The sequence below is a fragment of the Cyprinus carpio genome, chromosome B12 (assembly GCF_018340385.1).
Source record: "Cyprinus carpio isolate SPL01 chromosome B12, ASM1834038v1, whole genome shotgun sequence".
NCBI classification, from domain to species: Eukaryota; Metazoa; Chordata; class Actinopteri; order Cypriniformes; family Cyprinidae; genus Cyprinus; species Cyprinus carpio.
Window position 1 is genome coordinate 3,311,481 of NC_056608.1, and position 16,271 is coordinate 3,327,751.

At 38.7% G+C, this 16,271-nt stretch overlaps 1 long non-coding RNA gene across 4 annotated transcripts; it reads right to left on the reverse strand.

The window, feature by feature from the left end:
- Nucleotides 1-3,401: 3,401 nt before the first annotated feature.
- On the reverse strand, nt 3,402-9,496 carry LOC109053900. 4 transcript variants are annotated; one of them, XR_006155950.1, is made up of 9 exons: nt 9,391-9,489; nt 7,043-7,156; nt 6,493-6,923; nt 4,963-5,144; nt 4,798-4,862; nt 4,617-4,718; nt 4,391-4,475; nt 4,209-4,313; nt 3,402-4,102 (listed from the first exon to the last, which is right to left on the reverse strand). It is a non-coding gene; the product is annotated as an uncharacterized LOC109053900 (long non-coding RNA). The 4 variants fall into 4 exon arrangements; XR_006155949.1 differs by having other exon boundaries at nt 3,403-4,102; nt 9,449-9,489; XR_006155948.1 differs by lacking the exon at nt 9,391-9,489 and having other exon boundaries at nt 3,405-3,984; nt 7,043-7,269.
- Nucleotides 9,497-16,271: the final 6,775 nt, after the last annotated feature.

The following is a 16,271-nucleotide window of genomic DNA, read 5'->3' on the forward strand; positions in this document are numbered from 1 at the left end:
CACTGTAAAAGCTAATTTTGGAAAATGTGTGAAATAAAATCAATTATTTAACCACAAAGTAAGAAAAAAAACACACGGCAATTAAAGCATGAAAGCATGAGACTGTAAGCCATCAAGAATGCAAAATAGACAGATGGACACACACACACACAGAGAGAGAGAGAGAGAGAGAGAGAGAGAGAGAGAGAGAGAGAGAGAGAGAGAGAAATATGAGACTGTAACAGGGAAAATTGAGAATATGAGGAATAAAATCAATGTATCAAAAAAATGGGGAGACATTGGATCCAAAATGCAAAAGTCTCACACTGTGTTTCTCTCTTGAACACACAGGCATGTGCGCGCACACACACACACACACACACACACACACACATAGAGTAATGTGACACTGTAACAGAGAAAATTGAGAATATGTGAAATGAAATCAATGGATCAAATAAAGGGGAGACATTGGGTCCAAAATACAAAAGCCACACACTGTCTCTCTCTTGAACACATGTAAACACATACAGACTCTCTCTCTCTCTCTCTCTCTCTCTCTCTCTCTCTCTCTCTCTCTCTCTCTCTCACACACACACACACACACACACACACTCAGCCAAAAGAAAAAAAATGCCAATGGTGCTTGCCGAGGGATGTGAAAACAAGCATCATTTGCACAAAGTGCAATCATCCAATTTGCAAGAGACACTCAGTTGTGATCTGTGACGTGCAAAAAAACACTAATTACAGTTAGTATGTAAATATGCAGATAATATGTAAATATAGTTAGGATGATATTTAAAACACTTATTAAATGTTTATTTTACTTTTCCATTTACCATTTACTGTTTTATAATTATTATATTTTTGCTGTTATTTTAGTTTTTTGTTCATAATTGCTGTTGCCTTTTGAAGATGAGTTACTGTTAATTGAATAGTACAAAAAAACAGATTTAATTAAAATGTTTATTATAAAAGGTTTATAAAAAATTGTTATAATGAATGAATGCATTTTTATTAAATTAGAATTAAAATAATGGGTAACAAAATGCTTTCCATTTGTTCTCTTTCTAATGCAAGGTTTGACTGTATTATAAAGTAAAACTGGCACTTCAAATTACCATTTAAAGTCAAGTCAAGTCAAGTCACCTTTATTTATATAGCGCTTTAAACAAAAAAGATCGCGTCAAAGCAACTGAACAACATTAATTAGGAAAACAGTGTGTCAATAATGCAAAATGACAGTTAAAGGCAGTTCATCATTGAATTCAGTGATGTCATCATGTAGCTCAGTTCAGTTTAAATTGTATCTGTCAACGATATCTCTGTAAATGAAGTGTCCCCAACTAAGCAAGCCAGAGGCGACAGCGACAATGAACCAAAACTCCATCAGTGACAGAATGGAGAAAAAACCTTGGGAGAAACCAGGCTCAGTCGGGGGGCCAGTTCTCCTCTGACCAGACGAAACCAGCAGTTCAATTCCAGGCTGCAGCAAAGTCAGATTGTGCAGAGGACTCAACTGGTTCCTGTGGTCTTGTCTTGGTGGTCGTCTGAGACAAGGTCTTTACAGGGGATCTGTCTCTGGGGCTCTAGTTGTCCTGGTCTAAGCTGTCTTTCAGGGCTGTAGAGGTCCTTTCTAGGTGCTGATCCACCATCTGGGCTGGACACGTACTGGATCCGGGTGACTGCAGTGACCCTCTGATCTGGATACAGACTGGATCTGGTGGCCACAGTGATCTCGGAATAAGAGAGAAACAGACTAATATTAGCGTAGATGGCATTCTTCTAACGATGTAGCAAGTACATCGGGTGTTATAGGAAGTGTTCCCGGTTCCGGTTTACCTAATTAATGCAGCCTAAAAATCCTTTAACAGATTTGTATTTTGGAAGTGTATTAGTATGTTATGTGTAAGCCAGGTTAAAGAGATGGGTCTTTAATCTAGATTTAAACTGCAAGAGCGTGTCTGCCTCCTGAACAATGTTAGGTAGGTTATTCCAGAGTTTGGGCGCTAAATAGGAAAAGGATCTGCCGTCCACAGTTGACTTTGATATTCTAGGTATTATCAAATTGCCAGAGTTTTGAGAACGGAGCAGACATGGAGGACTATAATGTAACAAGAGCTCATTCATATACTGAGGTGCTAAACCATTCAGGGCTTTATAAGTAATAAGCAAGATTTTAAAATCTATATGATGTTTGATAGGGAGCCAGTGCAGTGATGACATTGAGAGCATAGGCCGTAATTTAGATATATTTTTGAGATGGAAAAATGCAGTTTTACAAATGCTAGAAACGTGGCTTTCTAAGGAAAGGTTGCTATCAAATAGCACACCTAGGTTCCTAACTGATGACGAATAGTTGACAGAGCAGCCATCAAGTCTTAGACAGCATTCTAGGTTATTACATGCAGAGGTTTTAGGTCCTATAATTAACACCTCTGTTTTTTTCAAAATTTAGCAGTAAGAAATTACTCGTCATCCAGTTTTTTTATATCGACTATGCATTCCGTTTTTCAAATTGGTATGTTTCGCCGGGCTACGAAGAAATATGGAGCTGAGTATCATCAGCATAACAGTGAAAGCTAACACCGTGTTTCCTGATGATATCTCCCAAGGGTAACATGTAAAGCGTGAAGAGTAACGGCCCCTAGTACTGAGCCTTGAGGTACTCCATACTGCAATTGTGATCGATATGATACCTCTTTATTCACTGCTACGAATTGATGGCGGTCATATAAGTACGATTTAAACCATGCTAATGCACTTCCATTAATGCCAACAAAGTGTTCTAGTCTATGCAAAAGAATGGTGTGGTCAAAAGTGTCGAACGCAGCACTAAGATCCAATAGCACTAATAGAGAGATACAACCACGATCAGATGATAAGAGCAGGTCATTTGTAACTCTAAGGAGAGCAGTCTCAGTACTATGATACGGTCTAAATCCTGACTGGAAATCCTCACAGATGCCATTTTTCTCTAAGAAGGAATATAATTGTGAGGATACTACCTTTTCTAGTATCTTGGACAGAAAAGGGAGATTCCTTAAACCAATTTAAAAAAAAAAAAACAAAAAACATGTAGTATTTGTGGTTTTTTAGATATATATTCAAATCAACAACCTAAAAAAAAGGAGAAAATATGTGCAAAAACAACTAGGGAATTCGCAAGCCTTTCTTTAGAGAGCTGTACATCAATCTAGTGGTTAACTATGTTAATGCATGAAATTATTGCTCACTACTCCCACCAGGAGGCACCAATCTGACTTTAAAAAATGGATTTTAAAGGCCTAGTCTCTATTTTAACCTGAAATACAGCATTAATTGAAAAATAATGAAAATTATATATATATAATTTTTTTATTATTATTTTCAATGGGGAAAAATAGATCATAATTATAGCATAAATATTAATTATTACCATAAAATTCTCTCAAAATTCAAAAGAAAAAATATTATTGAATAAAAATATATTACATTGATTTTACTGGGGAAAAAAATTTTTGATTTCAGGGGTCCTGTCACTTTTGACTGCGAAGGTCCAGAGTGTGACTCCTAAATGAAGAACCCCAGAGGATTAAGCAAAAACCATATTGCTTGTCCCCTCTTAAACAGCTTTCCATGGAGGAACAGCTTGAGGAAATGTTGATGCAAGGAATTGTTGAGCCATACCACTTTGGTTGGGCCTCCCCAGTGGTCTTGGTACCCAAAGAGGATGGCAAACTTAGATTCTGTGTGGACTACAGAGAGGTTAATTCTGTAACTGAAAGTGATGCTTACCCTCTTCCAAACATCACAGAAATCCTGGAGTCACTCTCCAGGAGTAGCCATTTTCTCCACTATTGATCTTAACAGTGGCTATTGGCATGTAGCAATGGACCCCAATAGCAAAGCCAAGACTGCCTTCATCACTCCTGCAGGTCTCTGTCAGTTAATGTTATGCCGTTTGGTCTCAAAAATGCTCCCACCACTTTCCAGAGACTTATGGAAACAGTTCTGGGGGAACTAAGGAGAAAAATATGCTTTGTCTATATAGACGATATAATCATTCACCCACCTTCAATCACCCAGCACATTCATGACCTTCAGACTGCCCTCCACAGATTGAAGACTGTTGGTCTTACTATTAATATGAAGAAGAGCAAGTTTTTTTCTTCAAGAAATCACCAGTTGAAAGCATTCACAGCATCTCAGCAGACCCATGTAAGACTGAGGCCATTCATGCTTACCCTGTGCCTAGAAATCTGAAGGAGGTTCAAAGGTTCCTTGGATTGGCTGGGTGGTATCATCGGTATGTCCCAAAATTTTCAAGGATAGCTGAACCCCTCAACTCACTAAAAAAGAAAGGACATCGGTTTGAATGGACAATTCAGTGCCAACAAGCGTTTGAGCAGTTAAAGTATTGCCTCACCTCACCACCCATCCTTGGCCATCCAGATCTTCAGCTCCCCTTCACCGTTTACATCGATGCCAGTGACACTGGTTTGGGTGCTATTCTGGCACAACGGAAAGACCAGGGCAAAGAGGAGGTCATTGCCTATGCCAGTAGAACCTTAACTGGAGCTGAACTTAATTATACGGCAACTGAAAAAGAATGTCTGGCAGTCATGTGGGCCCTGGAAAAATGTCAACACTACCTGGAACACAAACTCTTCACAGTTGTCACTGTCCATTCTGCTCTGCAATGGGTCATGGGTTCCACCAAAACCACCAGGCGACTCATCTGTTGGGTCCTGCGACTGCAGAAATTAGACTTCATTATTGAGGACAGAAAAGGGAAACTCAATGTAGCACCAGATGCATTATCCTGGTCTTCACCAATCTCGAGCTGCACTCTGTACACAAGCCACAAGGAGTCAGACCTGCCATTGTCAGATGTTGTCCTGTGGGAGGAACAGCACAAAGACCCTGAGGTTACAAAACTATTGAAAGCATGTTTAATGGACCAATATGAAGTTCTTACAAATTATATCAGAAACTTACCTACCAGATAACCAGATGCACTACCGAGTCTACGTTCCCAGCAGTCTTCGGCCCTCTTTGCTGAAGCACTACCATTCCAGTTGTCTTAGTGGCCATGGAGGAATCTATAAAACGTACAAACGACTCCAAGAAGTAGCATTCTGGCCAGGCATGTGGTCCGACATGAAACGTCATGTGAAAACCTGTGTGACATGTCAAATAATAAAGAATGACAATCAAAAACCTGCTGGAAAATTGCAGCAAACCACTACCACTTTTTATTGTAACAGGTGGTTTCTTTTTTGGGCTATCCTGGGTTAAATTAAAATTTTTGACACTATTAATCTCACTAATTTGATCCGGGTTCAATGAGTCAAGATAATATAATGTGCACACTTGCTCTTTAGCAGCCCTGAATGTCGATCATGGTTAAAATTGATCCAGCATGACAAACGGTGTAAAAATGTAATATAAATGTATAAATGTGTGCTGTTTAATGCAGTGCTTCTAAAAGTGTGGTACACAGAGGAATCTCTAAATTAAATATAAATTAATGTTAAAACTAGTGCTGTACAACAATTAATCACCATTAATCGCAACCAAAATAAATTTTTTTGTTTACATAATATATGTGTGTACTGTGTAGATTTATGTATATACATATATACACACATACAATATATATTTTGAAAATATTTACATATATTTACATGTATATATTCATATTCATATAATTTATATGATATACAAATATATTTAATATATAAACATACATTTTTCGTAAATATATACATGCATGTATGTATATTTATATAATGTATTACATTATAAATATACACAGTATTTTGCACAGTATGCAGTATTTTAATGTTGGTCATCATGGTGCCAAATTTTTTCTGAGATGGTACTCGGTATAAAAAGTTTGAGAACCACTGGTTTAGTGCATTTGAGACGTTGTGTTTTCCTCAGTGCATAACTAATATTCTTCATCTGTAAATGTTTGAAAGTCATGCAAACATATCCATTTTGCATTTTGCTGGCGATGTGTGTTAATCAGGCGGAGCGCAATAGAGTAAAATATACATTTTTTTTTAAATATTTGTTGTGGGACATTTAATGTGATGGAGAATTTTAAACCGACATACAATGCAAAACAGTAACCGCAAAGGGACTATAATGGGTAAATCAAATGTAAGCTAATACAGTCCCAATTATTAAGCTCAAATGAGTTCACGTGTTCCTGTTACCAGTTCAAATGTAGTCTGTTTTTTATTATTCATTTTAACTTTTAATTTTGTGATTTTAATGCTTTAAAGGGCAATTTTAGATTGTATTGGTCAGTGTTAGAGGATCAGTTTAGCCTACTCCTGACCCGGTTAGTTTCCCAGCATTTTCAAAGTGATTGAGCTTGAGCTATGTTAAAAAATTAGCTTTATGGAACCAAATCATTTGACAATGAGTCATGCATGAGTAAGACTCATTGCTCATTGGGTTATTTATAGATTTTCATTTAATACTTTAATTTATAGACAGCATTTAATACTATTTAACCTGGATTTTGGATTTTCTGACCAGAAGATCTCAAAGAGTATGAGTAAATGGAGGACATTCCCGGGAGCTTTACCCCTCAGTGGGCTGTATTCTTTCACCTCTGTTATTTATTCTATACTCTGAAAGGTGCAGAAGTCAATATCCAGGCAGGCACATTATTAAATATGCCGATGATTTGGTGGTGGCCCCAGGCGAACGGCGGCGACTCCTCTGCTCCCTTCCGGAAGGCAGCCGTCCCTCCACATCTCAGGTGGCCGGCAGCAAGCTCGTCCGTCCCCCCGGCAAATCACTCCAGCCCACCGCCTCGAGCGTCCACGGCGGCAGACTGCTCCACCATGCTCGATGGCACCGCAGATTCACCCCAGCGATGAGGGATCTTCGGCAGTGCGTCCCTCCTTCCTCCCGGGTTTCGGCACCAGTGTAGTATTTCCCTTGTTCGTCGGGTAAGAAGGAAGGAGACCGGGTCAGCTGTCTGAGGCTCGTGGGTATTTTTATTTACCAAACAAAAAACAATCACGCCACATGCGCACACACTTAGTCACTGTCTCACAATACTCGTCGGAATTTCTCTGGCTTCCGGCTTCCTGGTCCCCACGAGTCCTCAGCTCTCTCTCCTCCTCGCCGGTTTCCGACTGGCTTATATACCGTCTCCCCACGCCAATTACTGCAACGAGACCCAGGTGTTAGTATTTTGGCACTTGACCCACCTACTACCGCTCGTCTCCCCGCTCTCTCTCCCATCGCAGACCTCGCTGAACCACGCCTCCCCCGCCACAAGGATATATTGCTTTACCTGAGAGCACTGCAGCTAAAGTATGGTGTTCTTTACACATAAACAAAAAGCAGCAGCATTATGGGTGTTTTGCATACTTAATCTAGTTTTGTGTTTAAATGTCTTCACTCTTAGTGTTTCCCAAACTTTTTCTGCCAGGCAAACCCTTTTGTAGAGAATAATATTTCCGCCCATCCCCCTCCTCCCCAACCCTATTTTTTTTTAGAAATTCTTTTATGCTCACCAAGGCTGCATTTATTTATTAAAAATACAGTAAACACTGCAATATTGTGAAATTTGTCCATTTAAAATATATAAAATATATAAAAATATTTCTACATGACTCCCTGCAATACAACTCTGATTCTTCAATCGTGCCATCTAGTGGTCTGTTATTGATACAACCACAACTTATACAACTGACAGCGCTCAAGCGGGTACTGCGAGTCATGTTGAGGTCATTCAAATATGTATTTTGCATTTATTTACTTATCAGGCAAGACGCTTGATGAGTGGGAAAATTTTATCACCCTGCAGAGGTTTCTTTTGCAAAATACTCAGCCTTGTTGCGCCCCCCTTGTCATAGCTCCGCGGCCCCCAGTTTGGGAACCACTGACTTAATTTGTCACATTGGAAGTAGAAGTTGAGCACAATGCACTGTGGGATGCAATATTTATCACATTTTGTCAGTAGGTCATTTTTGCTATTCTAGAAAATGTTCATACTGTGCAGAGTACCTGTATATACAGCACAAATAATAGTTTGATAGTTTGCTACAGAGTTCAACAGTCCAGTTCCAGAAGTAAAACCTGATTCTGTTAAGATAACCTTTAAAGACTGACCTACTGTGAGCTCTGAGGTTGTTAATCGATGGTATAAGCCTCTTTTGAAACCATCAGTCCACAGTATTTAAAATGATTTTTTTAAAGAATTGTGTTTAACAGCATAACTCCTGGTGAAAAGTACTTTACCCATGATTCTGCAAAAAAATCTCCACCAATCAGAGAGTCGTAGTGAGCAAACTGCTCCAAAAGAGCTTGCAGTGATTTTTTACCTATAAGCTCCACAAATTATGTATTTAATCCATTTTATTGTTTTAATCCAATTATGTTATTCGCAGTGCTTCATTCAGCACTCTCTAATCTATTTCCTTTCTATAGTTGTTTTCTATTATGAAAGTGAAAAAAAAAAGTGACGTGACATACAGCCAAGTACGGTGACCCATACTCGGAATTCGTGCTCTGCTTTTAACCCATCCAAAGTGAACACACACACACCGTGAACCACACACACACACACACACACACAGACACACACACAGAGCAGTGGGTATCATTTATGCTGCGGCGCCCGGGGAGCAGTTGGGGGTTCGGTGCGTTGCTCAAGGACACCTCAGTCGTGGTATTGAAGGTGGAGAGAGAACTGTTCATTCACTCCCCCCACCTACAATTCCTGCCGGCCCGAGACTCGAACTCACAACCCTTGGATTGCAAGTCTGACTCTCTAACCATTAGGCCACGACTTCCCCATTATTGATTATATATTAAAAAACTTGACCCTCTAACACTAGCACTCTCCATTTGTTTTTCAATTCTATCCACTTGTTTTCTTTTTAATTATTATAAAACAAATAATAATAAATTAACCCTTTAACATTAGCTCTCTCTGTTTTATTTCTATTCCATCTACTTTTTCTACTTTTTTATTATTATTATAAAAAAAAAACATTGCTACTTGTACTATAAGTACTTTTATCACAGCACTTATATATTGTTGCTTTCTTGTTGATATGATTGCTTCTATGGTACGTCCATCCTAAATGATTAAATGTAAATGTCATGGGATTGCAGTTCTTTCCCTCTATAAAGCTGTTAAGTTCACAGTCTTCTACCTTTGTATTTTTGTCCAATTATCAAATACTTTTCTTTGCTTCAAATCAAAGTTTTTTTAATGTTGTGATTTTCCTAGTAGCTGGTTTGGTTCATTACTTATAATGTTCTAATGAAGACTTTATAAAAATTCCTATGGGAAAAACAAATGGAAAAATACCTCCAGCACCAAGACCACTGATGCACTCCATTCTAAACACTGTCTTTATCTGAATCCCAAGTGCTCAGTTATGTCACCTCTAGTCTGGTGTGTGAGGCGCTGTTTGAGGGCCGTGTGGTGGACAGTGACCCACACCTGGCTCTTCCCTCGCTCCAGCTCTGCGGCGGGGGCCTGCAGATGTAGTGTGGTGTGTTGGGGGATGTTTGAGGGGGGCCGCCAGCACCTGCGGGACAGACACGGGGCTCAGCTCGCTGCTCTCACAGAACCAGCGGAAGGTGGTGATGTCCGGATGAAAGCCAGAGGCCTGGGCCATCATGGTCACAACGCCTGGGGAGAGAAAACCTTCTGTAATGATGCATTTACATCGTTTGCACTATTTTAATGTGTGCACTGTTTGTCATACTGCACCTCCTTCCTCATTTGACTCTGAGAACTGGATCAATGAAACTTCAGGTGGTGCTACAAAACCAAAAAAACATCAACACTGGCTTGTAAACATGATGAAATGAAATAGATTGAAACATGCATCTTACTTTATGCTAAAGGAGAACAAAAATATTGAAACAGGAACCAGCAGGTGCAACCAGTAGGGTCACCAAACCTCAGCTCAACATGTCTGGGTCGTGTTTCACTCGAAAATCTAGAGCTAGAAAAACAAATGATGCTTTACCTATGAAAATGAAGGTTATTTTAGGACCATAAAGTTTTTTTTAATCAGGTTCTCATAGCTAGTGGAAAAAAACAAACAACATTTTATGAAATGCAATAATTATATTTTGCTTAAATATTTTCAGACATTTTTATTTAATCCAATTTTCCTAATTGTAATGTAAAAAAAGAGCACCACAATATTTTATTACATTAAAAAATGTTTTCTCATAACTGTGATGCAAAACCAAAAAATGTTTCATTAAATATATTACAGTTTTGTAGAAATATTTATAATATTTTTATTTGTTATATTGACTTTAATTTATGAAAGTGCCTTTAGAATAATAAGAGTTACAAAACAAAAACCTTCTCAAAGGTATGTGTGTCTAAAATTGTGATTGTCATGAGAACGATCTATCTAATGCAAAAATTGTAATTGTAATAATACTAATAATATTACAATATTTTTCTTTACACAAAACAAAATTTCTTTCCATTTTTCAGTTTGGAGTGATATGAGACCCGGACATATTTTCTGCAGATAATTCATGAACGACCTCCGACCTTGAATAATAAACTTGTCGGAAACTCTCTTGGCCACAAGCTTGTCTTTGCCCTTAAATGAGATGTGGCATTTGAAAACTGCACCCTTGTGAATGGACAGGTTTGTTATAAATGTGACGGAGGAGAACAGCTGCTTCATGGAGCAGGAGAACAAGCATGGCAACATCTGAGTGTGCAGCTTGTAATATCCTGAGGCAGCAGCAGAGGGCAGCAGAGAGCTTTTCTCCGACACCAAAGACACATGAGAGCTGTGAGGAGTATAGGCTGCCAAGCAAAAAGGACCATATTTTTTCTCTGTGAGAGAGACAGGGTGAGAAAGAGAGAGGAGATGAAAAGTCAGAAAGGGTGAAACATACACATTTATTATAACACTTGTTCATAATTTGCATAAGTTAAGAAAGATCCCATGTGCAAAACCACCACTTTCATATCTACTAGATCTGTAACTTTAAGATCATTTGCATTTGTCCCTTTGACTTGAAATAGTGCAGAAACAATGCAATTAAAGTCAATTTCAAACATCAGTAAAGTAGTAGAACTACTTGCATAACTAGTCATTCATTAGTTCTGTCACTAGTCTCAGTCAACTAGTTCTGAATCACATATTGCACTTGCACAAAATTAATTTGCCCACAGTCAAGTTATGCGTCATTAGATTTGCATAATAAACTGTAATGGCCAAAAGGTTTGCCTACAGTAGACTAGTAAAGGATGAAGGTGAATGATTGACTGATGTTGACTATTAATTATTATTATTGACTAATGACTGACATTAGTTGACTGATACCTCTGTATGCAGTGTCTGTAATGGGAACATCATTGAGAAACCATGTGGTCTGTACTCTCTCTGCCAACCTGCCTTCCACACTGATGGTGACTCTGCGTTTCTTACTCACAACCACCCTGGGGGGCAGAACAATCGCTGAGATGTTCAGAGACTTCAGCTTCTCTGAGGAAAAGAGATGTGACAGTGTCAGCATTTCCATTCAGCTGTTCATTCAATGTTCATGATCATTGGGCAAAAAAGCACTATGGAAAACAATGGGGACCAGAAACTGCTTGGTTTCCAACATTCTTCAATACGTGTGTGTGTGTGTGTGTGTGTGTGTGTGAGAGAGAGAGAGAGAGAGAGAGAGAGAGAGAGTGAAGAAAGAAGTTCATACAGGTTTGGAACAACTAGACGGTAAGTAAATGTTTAAAAATGTTTAGAATTTTAAAAGATTTGTATTTTTTAAAATGTTTTTTCACCAGGTTCTTCTGAATACATACCAATGGAGAAAGATGCTTTCTGTCCCGGAATCATGCAGTTATTACAGCATATACCACCAGAGCTATCACTAACAGGGCCATGCTAACAAAGAAAAACTTGATTCCTCTCTTATATAGAGAGTGACAAGTCACATTTACAGTTCAGGTGATTGGCTCAAATGTTTTGGAACAGCAAATATGGATGCATTTACATCACATTTTTTTCAGGAATGAAACGACTCCCATTGAGATGAATGGGGCTGCTAACGGAAAGCCTTCTGCTTGTATCTTAAGTCATTGGTGTGTTACCAGACTTACCATCCCTTCTCTTCCAAGAAAATCCAAAGCAGAGCAAAGAAACCAGTGTGAGTGAAATTATCATCATTGCTACCAAAGCCTTGGCTGACTTATTCAGACCTGGGTTTTGCACTGAAAGAGATTAGTGCAGTAAACTAATAAGAACTTCTTCTCCACCTCCAGCTATATACCTGTTTCTACACTATTTCACACAGTTTACCTTTAATCCAATTAAAACACAACACTAGTCATTGTTGATCAGGGGAGTCCAGTTCTGCTCCTGAACACCTGAACCAAGTGTACCCTTCACAATCCTTCATTGCGAAGGGCTGTTTGAGGTGGCCAGTTTTACGCACTTTGGTTTGGAACAACCATTCAATATGATGATCAAGACTGTTCCCACTCTAAAGTGCCCTTCATGGTCTAGAGTGTTCTTAATGTAAAGTGAAGTTGAGATGCAGGTTTGTGTTTTTTGAAATTTGGATTAGACTCATTTAAGCACCCACTTGAGTCTGTTGTCAATGCTGATTGGATCATAAAGCACAATAAACCTGTTAATCTTGACATAGTTTAGCATTACACATTACTGAAAACCTGAATAAATAATCTTTTCATTGATGTATGGTTTGTTAGGATCTGACAATATTTGGCCGAGATACAACTTTTTGAAAATCTGGAATCTAAGGATGCAAAAAAAATTAAATGAATAAATAATAATATTTGGAAATTCACCAAATGAAGTTCTTAGCAATGCATATTACTAATGAAAAATATCTTCATGGAACATGATCTTTACTTATTATCCTAATGATTTTTGGCATAAAAGAAAAATTCATAATTTTGACCCACACAATGTATTATTGGCTAATCCTATAATATACTCTTATTCTACTTATGACTGGTTTTGTTGTCACATATTTAAATAAAGAATACTGTAAATAAGAAGTGAAGTCATATGTCCCATACCTTGTGGGTCAACGGCGGAGAGGTCGATAGTTCCATAGGCAGGTTCTTTCACATCAGGCGGCTGGCCACACACTGCACCTCTCCTCCTCTGCTCCTCTCCTCCGCACTCAGGGTGAGATACTGATGTCTCCCGTACATTCCTTCCTCATTCTGGACGGACAAAGTACAGTTAGGAAGAACCTTTCCATTCTGGATCCAGAGAATGGACACGTTGTCAGGGTAGAATCCACTGAGTTTGCAGGAGAGGGTGAGTGGAGAGGAGTGGGAAGAGGAGGGAACAGCAGAGAGAGAGACCTTTGAAAAAACTAGACAGAGAGAGCCAAGATTTGACCTGCAGAGCTGGATAAAGTGTAGACTGGCTTAGAAAAGCAGAACAACCATAAACCAGTGACAAGCGGTGACTTCTTTACCTGGGTATGCTATCTAATTTATAAGAGACATCAAATAAGAAACACCAAGTGTCAAGTGTCGATGTAAATGTAGGCCTTTGCCAGGAATATCTATTTGGTGGCAATGCATTCCCAAATTCTTAGACACACATTTATACATGTCACACATGCAAGATTTGCCAAGCATGAGAAAATCAAATGGTTAGTTCTTCTTCATGTACAATCTGGTTTTCGGTAATCAAGAACTGGAAGCAACCACACATTTTTCCACTTGGGCGAGCAATTTGCGGATGTAACAGAGGCCAGCAAGTAGCTGCTGTGCAGGTAAACCTGACGCTAGTGGCTGCAGTCATTTAGCCTCCTTGTTAGTGTGTCCGCCTCCCATGCCGGAGACCTGGGTTCGAGGCCCACTTGGAGCAAGAGCGAGGTGTGCCGGTGAGGACCCGGAAGAGAGGGATTACACGGACAGCTTACTTTACATGGGAAATCATGCTAAGAAACCTATGAGAATGTAGAACAATGAGGATAATTCATAGCAATGAAACGCAGATGCCACAACTGTTGTGAATCTGCTCACCTGAATCCCTCCATAATTAGCACAAATTCACAGTAATTTACCGTCATTTGGCAAATAATTAATTTATGGACAGTTACACACGTATTCTCAATATTTTATTATGTGAGCATTATGTTGCCCTCAGATGACAAGGGAATAGTAATGTTAATATTAAGCCAGTTCCCTGAACTCATTCTCTTAAAAGGCTTGATTTGTGGAGCATTCACAGCTTGCATGGACTGCACATCCCTAGCATAAACTATCCATAACATATCCTTATATTTTTGCCCCAATTTAGCAAACTGACAACATCAAGGAGGTATCTGCAAGGATGTAGCTGGAACTGAAGCCTTCTGTGAGGCAAACTCTACAGCATGTGCACAAGTTGCACAATTCCACAAAATGCTTGGGACATTTGCACCATCTTGCAACTGACGAAGCATTGATGAATGCGTTGTGAAATTCATGCAACTAATGTGAATAATATCTAGCCGTCAGATGTGTGAGTTCTGAATACCTGTGATGTGCAGCGTGAACTCCTCTAAGATGGGCTTCAGCAGGGCTGTGTTCTGCACCTCACAGCCAAAGCTCATGTTCTGGTCAGAGATCTGAGGGATTAAGGTCAGCCAGCAGACCGCGTCGTACAGCCCGTCCTCTGTGCGCTATACTAGCAGCTTTTAGGGTTCTTGGATTTTGTTTCCCGCTCTTGTCCAGGTAAACATGATTTGTGATGGACTAAAGCTCCTTGTCCAACATTCAACCAAAGTTTTTCTTTTCAAAACTACTTCAGGTAATATGATGGAGACCAGTGGAGGAACTGTGAGATATTTAGAAAAGACGCTAAGGTTAAGTTTGTTTGTCTGTGGGATATGTATTGTATTTATATATGTGAGTAAGTTGAACATTGGTCCTCTGTTTTTCAACAGTTAGACTCACCTAACATTGTCAGAGTCACGTCTGTAGAGTAATTGGTTTCATTGTAGCTCACCCTGCACTCATAACCCCCCTGATGGTCTGGAGTGGCATTGTAAACAGTCAGTGGGAAGGAGCCAATGAAGGAGGCAGTGGTGTTCAAGAAGAAGCCTGGTTGAGTGTGGTTCCTTGAGGCAATGACTAAACCACTGAAGGACCAGATGATATTCAAGAGTGAATCATCAGCTAGAGGCGGCAATGTAAAGGAACAGTTGAGGACATCCGAGGAGCCCGGAGACACAGAGACATCTGCAGAGGAGCCTGAGAATATCAGAACACTATGGGAGGACTAAAAATGAGAGCAGTCGCTCAAAGCCTGTGCTTGATTTAGATCTGCTTTAAAAATGAACAGGGCGTCTATAAAATTATGGCTGAATGTAGCTCTATAACAGAATCTTTTTCCGTTTACATTGATTAATTTACCAGGTGCTTTTATCAAAAGTGACAAATAAGCAATACAACAAGGAAAGCACTTGAATTCAGAGGGCTATAACTTTATTAAGTGTACTGCAGTTGTTTTGGATAATCTTCTATAACATAATTAACTAGGCGTCCTACTGGCCCTCCTATTATCTTTGGGGTCAATTTGACCCCATTCAATGTTTAACATCTGTAAATACATGATTTAATTTTTTTTTTTTGCTTCAGATTTAATGACTTTTCCTAATTTAATGGGGACAACTCTGTAAACATAAAATTAACCTGCTGATATTTTTTTCAATGTCCTGTACACATTTTGTAGCATCGGTGTTCCTTCCTCCAGGCTCTTTTAGCTGTATAAAACATAAGAAATATTAAAATTTCACACACATTTGTTTTGGTTGTTTTATTGAGGTCACTATAACATAATTTTATAATGTTCATTATAATTTTACATATTCAATATTATATTCAAAAAACTTCCCTCTGTCACTTTGACCCCAGTAATTTAAACCTCCAGAATATGATTTTTTTTTACAAAGGTTTGTGTCTCAAGTAATTTATGTCTTTGTTGACTACTTAAATAACCTTTTAAGTTGACATCCAAACACAATTTCAAACATTTAGAAGGATTTTATTTTTAAACAGAACATCATTACAATCAAAACATCAGTAAGGAACACATAACAGTCCTTTTTGTTATCAAGGACTGCAACATACATACTGTGTGGGGTCAATTTGACCCAAAGATAAACAAACAATTTCAAACATTCAGAAGGATTTTATTTCTAAAACAGAACATCATTACCATCAGAACAACAGTAAGGAACACATAACAGTTAATTAAAGAAAGAAAGAAAGAAAGAAAGAAAGAAAGAAAGAAAGAAAGAAAGAA